Source organism: Chiloscyllium plagiosum, chromosome 23 (genome assembly GCF_004010195.1).
Source record: "Chiloscyllium plagiosum isolate BGI_BamShark_2017 chromosome 23, ASM401019v2, whole genome shotgun sequence".
Classification (NCBI taxonomy): domain Eukaryota; kingdom Metazoa; phylum Chordata; class Chondrichthyes; order Orectolobiformes; family Hemiscylliidae; genus Chiloscyllium; species Chiloscyllium plagiosum.
The window spans coordinates 27,551,075-27,557,063 of record NC_057732.1 but is presented as its reverse complement, the minus strand read 5'-3'; positions in this window follow the sequence as shown (position 1 = coordinate 27,557,063).

Genomic DNA, 5,989 nt, shown 5'->3' with positions numbered 1-5,989 from the left:
ATCATTAGCCCAGTACCCCATCTTTTTGTTATTTTTCCCAAAGTGAATCACCTCACACTTAGCTACATTGTATTCCATTTGCCACCTTTCTGCCCAGCTCTGCAGCTTCTCTATATCCTGCTGTAACCTGCCACATGCTTCCTCACTGTCAACAACTCCTCCGACTTTCGTATCATCCGCAAACTTGCTCACCCAACCTTCTAACCCCTCTTCCAGGTCATTTATAAAAATGACAAACAGCAATGGTCCCAAAACAGATCCTTGCGGAACACCGCTAGTGACGGCACTCCATGAAGACACTTTGCCATCAACTACTACCCTCTGTCTTCTTCCATCCAGCCAATTCCTAATCCAAACCTCCAACTCACCCTCAATGCCATATCTCCGTATTTTCTGCAGTAGCCTACCATGGGGAACCTTATCAAACGCCTTACTAAAATCCATATATACCACATCTACCGCTTTCCCCTCATCAACCTCCTTCGTCACCTTTTCAAAGAATTCAATAAGGTTTGTGAGGCACGACCTGCCCTTCACAAAACCATTTCCAATTCCTAGATCGGAGGACTGTATCGAGAAAGTCGAATAAGCCAGTTACATCACCGAGTTGGACTTACTGAGTGGTTACTGGCAGGTACCTTTATCAAAGACAGTGAAATAAATGTCTGCATCTTTAACCACAAATGGGCTATATCAGTTTAACTGATGACCTTTGGAGTCAAGAATGCACCCGCCACATTCCAAAAACCATGTACAGAGTTGTGGCTGGGTTAACAAACTGTGCAGTCTATTTGGACGATGTAGTGACCTTTAGTAAGTCCTGGAAAGAACACATGGTACAGTTGGCTGAGCTCTTTGAATTCTACGAGAAGCAAAATTAGCAATAAACTTGAACAAAACTGAATTCACGAAAACAGAGATGACGTTCTTGGGACATAACATCGGTCATGAAGGTTGACCCCACAGAATGCAAAGGCAAAGACCATTGAGGAATTTCCATGACTGACCTTGAAGAAAGAGGTGCTTTGATTCTTAGGACTCAGTGGATTCTATTGGAAGTTTGTTCCAAACCTCAGCAGTGTAGTGGCACCATTAACCGATTTGCTGAAGAGGAACACAAGGTTTCAGTGGACAGAACAAAATGCCAGGAGGCATTTGACGATTTGAAAGCAATATTAAAGACCAAACCAGTTTCAGCTACACCAAACTTTTAAAAACCTTTTAAAATTGCCATTGATGCTAGTGACATAGGCGTTGGGGCTGTATCCGACAGGAAGATGAGGATGGGATTGAACTGCCAGTCAGTTACTTTTTGAAGAAGCTCAACATCTACCAGAGGAAATACTCCACAATTGAAAAAGAACTATTGAGTTTGGTACTGGCCTTACAACATTTAAATGTGTATGTCATGAACAATGAGTTGGAGACGGTTGTGTACACGGATCACAACCTTGTTAAGACCATAAGATCATAAAAAATAGGAGTGGAAATAAGGCCATTCAGCCCATCGAGTCTACTACACCATTCAGTCATGATTGATGGGCATTTCAATGCCACCTACCCGCACTCTCCCCGTATCCCTTAATTCCTTGTGAGATTAAGAATTTATCAATCTCGGCCTTGGAGACGTTTAATGTCCCGGCCTCCACTGCGCTCTGTGGCAATGAATTCCATTGGCTCACCACTCTCTGGCTGAAGAAATATCTCCTCATTTCTGTTTTAAATGGACCCCCTCTAATGCTGAGGCTGTGCCCACGTGTCCTATTATCCCTGCCTGATGGAAACAAATTCCCAGCGTCCACCCTTTCTAAGCCATGCATGATCTTGTAAGTTTCTATTAGATCTCCCTTCAATCTTTGAAATGCTAATGAATACAATCCCAGGATCCTCAACCTTTCATCGTACGTTAGGCCTACCATTCCTGGGATCATCCGTGTGAATCTCCACTGGACACTCACCAGTGCCAGTATGTCCTTCCTGAGGTGTGGGGCCCAAAACTGTATGCAGTATTCTAAATGGGACCTAACTAGAGATTTATAAAGTTTCAGCAGCACATCACTGCTTTTACATTCCAACACTCTTGAGATAAATGACAACATTGCATTTGCTTTCTTAACCACGGACTCAACCTGCAAGTCAACCTTTAGAGAACCCTGGACTAGCACTCCCAGATCCCTTTGTACTTTGGCTTTAGGAATATTCTCACCATTTAGAAAATAGTCCATGCCTGAATTCTTTTTTAAAAATTAGAACAGACATTTAATATGATTTTTACTTCAAGGAAGGATAGATTGTGCAGAATGTCTCTTCCATTAAATGCTATGAGAGACCCTGACCCAAATCCTTTCATTTGTTGCTGTCCTCTGTCATTAGTGCCCCCTCTTATCCAAAAACTGATGCAATAGTGGTTCAGTGGTCAGACTCCTAGAACAGCTCGTGCAGAACTACAAGAACACCCAGGATGCTGTTTTAGCATAATCATTTGACCTGTCCAGATCTTTGATTCTTTATTCCAGGAGTCCAGTGATCTGTTGAGTGAGGGCTTCAGTTGACCTATGGATCTATATGTAGTTGGAAAGGAACAGGCTGGGGCTGTTTTCCCTGGAGCTTTGGAGGCTGAGGGGTGACCTTATAGAGGTTTACAAAATTGAGGAGTATGGATAGGGTAAATAGGCAGAGTCTTTTCCCTGTGGTCGGAGAGTCCAGAACTAGAGGGCATAGATTTAGGGGGAGAGGGGAAAGATATAAAAGAGACCTAGCAGGCAACTTTTTCACACAGAGGGTGGAATGAACTGCCAGAGGAAGTGGTGAAGGCTGGTACAATTGCAACATTTAAGAGGCATTTGGATGGGTATATGAATAGGAAGGGTTTGGAGGAATATGGGCCGGGTGCTGGCAGGTGGGACTAGATTGGGTTGGGATATCTGGTCAGCATGGACGGATTGGACCAAAGGGTCTGTTTCCATGCTGTACATCTCTATGACTCTATGACTCTATGACTCTAAAGCGCAAGACCTTGCATTTGCTCACATTGAAATTCATCAGCCATTTCTTGGACCACTCTCCTAAATTGTCTAAATATTTCTGTAGCCTCCCCACCTTCTCAGTACTACCTGCCTGTCCGCCTAACTTTGTATTACTGGTGAACTTCGCCAGAATGCCCCCAGTCTCTTCAGCCAGATCATTAATATATAAACATGACAGCTGCGGCCCCAACACTGAACCCTGCGGGACACCACTTGGCACTAGCTGCCATTCCAAAAAATCCCAACTCTTTGCCTTCAGTCAGACAGCCAATCCTTAATCCATGCCAGTAGCTCACCTCGAACACCATGGGCCCTCGCCTTACTCAGTAGCCTTTCGTGAGGCACCTTATCAAAGGCCTTTTGGAAGTCTAGGTAGACAACATCTACTGGGTTTTCCTTGTCTAACCTACTTGTTACCTCTTCAAAGAATTCTAACAGGTTTGTCAGGCACAACCTCCCCTTACTAAATCCATGCTGACTTGTTTTAATCCAACACTGCTCTTCCAAGAATTTAGAAATCTCATTCTTAATGATGGATTCTAGAATTTTACCTACAATTGAGGTTAGGCTAATCGACCTATAATTTTCGATCTTTAGTCTTGATCCTTTCTTGAACAAAGGGCCTACAACAGTGATTTTCCAATCATCTGGGACTTTCCCTGACTCCAGTGATTTTTGAAAGATTACAATCAACACCTCTGCTATTTTTTTAGCCACCTCCCTCAGAACTCTAGGATGTAGCCCATCTGGGCCAGGAGATTTATCAATTTTTAGACCGTTTAGCTTTTCAAGTACTTTCTTTTTTGTAATGGCTACCATACTTAAATCTGCCTGTTGACTCTCCTTAATTGAGATATTACTCATGTCTTCCACTGTGAAGACTGACACAAAGTATTTATTAAGTTCTTAAGCTATTTCCTTATTTCCCATTACTAGCCTTCCTGCTTGAATTTAGAGCGGCCCAACCTCTACTTTTGCCTCTTGTTTGTTTCTTATGTATTGAAATAAACTTTTACTATCATTTCTAATATTACTGGCTAGCTTACCTTCACATTTGATCCTCTCCTTCCTTACTTCTCTCTTTGTTATCCTCTGTTTGTTTTTGTCGTCTTCCCAATCTTCTGATTTCCCAAAGCTCTTGGCCACTTTATAGGCTCTCTCTTTTGCTATGGTACATTTCCTGACTTCCTTTGTCAGCCATGGTTATCTAATTTCTCCACCACCACCCCTGGATAATCTTTCTTTTCTTGGGGATGAACCTCTGTACTGTGTCCTCAATTACACCCAGAAACCCTGGCCATTGTTGCTTTACTGTCTTCCCCACTAGGCTCTGCTTACAGTCGATTTTCGTCAGTTCCTCTCTCATGCACCTGTAATTATAATTATTTAACTGTAACACCATTACATCTAATTTTGCCTTCTCTCTTTCAAACTGCAGACTGAGCTCTACCATATTATGATTGCTGCCTCCTAATTGTTCCCTGACTTTAAGATCTTTTATAAAGTCTGGCTCATTACATAGCACTAAATCTAGAATAGTCTGCTCCCTTGTGGGCTCCATCACAAGCTGTTCCAAAAAGCCATCCTGTAAGCATTCCATGAATTCCCTTCCTTTGGATCCACTGGCAACATTATTTACCCAGTCCAGCTGCATATTGAAATCCCCCATGATCACAGTGACCTTGCCTTTCTGACATGCCGTCTCTATTTCCCGGTACATGTTGGGCCCCTGGTCCTGACCATTGTTGGGAGGTCTGTACATAACTCCCATTATGGTTTTTTGCCTTTGTGGTTCCTCAACTCCACCCACACAGACTCCACATCATCTGACCCTATGTCATTCAGTGCCATAGATTTAATTTCATTCTTAACTTACAAGGCAACCCTGCCCCCTCTGCCCACCTCCCTGTCTTTTCGATAAGTTGTAAATTCTTTGATGTTTAACTGCCAGGCCTGAACCATCTGCAACATCTCCATGATGCCTACCACATCTAATAATTTACAATGATTTGTGCTGTTAATTCATCTACTTTGTTATGAATACTACGAGCATTCAGGTAAAGAGCCTTAATGCTAATTTTCTTATCCTCATGATTTCTATCACCTTTAGTAATATGTCCTAAGTTATCCTTCCTTTTTGCTTCATTCCTAGTCTGCCTCGAACTTAAACCCTGCACACATGCTAACCTGCTGCTTGTCTTTCTACTTGACTCCATTCTCCCTGTTGCTTTCACTTTCCCTTCCCATGACTCACAAGTTTAAAGTCCTAGTGACCACCCTAGTTATCCTTTTTGCCAGAATACTGGTTCCAGACCAGTTCAGGTGGAGACCGTCCAATCGGTACAGATCACCCCGGTTCCAAAACTGATGCCAATGTCCCATGAAATGGAATCCCTCTTTCCCACACTAATCTCTTAGCCACGTGTTTACTTCGCTAATTTTCTTATACCTATGCCAATTAGCAAGTGGCTCAGGCATTAATTCAGAGATTATGACCCTCAAGGACCTGTTCTTCAATTTCCTTCCTAGTGCTTGATACGCCCAAACAGGCCCTCCTACCTAGCCTTCCCTCTGTTGTTTGTGCCAATGTGGACCACAGCAACTAGATCCTCTCCCACCTCCCACTCCAATATCCTTTCAAGCTGTTCGGAGATGTCCTGCACCCTGGTACTGGGCAGGCAACACAGCACTGGGACTCCCGATCTGGCTCACAAAAGAAACTATCTGTCCCCCTAAATATAGAATCCCCTATAACAACTGCTTGTCTTTTTGCTCTCCTCTCTTGAATTTCTCTCTCTTTTCTGCACCATGGTGCCATGGTCAACTGGCTCATCCTGTCCACAGCCCTTTTCCTCATCCATACAGGGAGCAAAAATCTCATCCCTGTTGGACAAGGTCAAGGGCTGAGGCTCCTCCATTCCTGAACTCAGACACCCCCTACCTGCCTCACTTACAATCACACC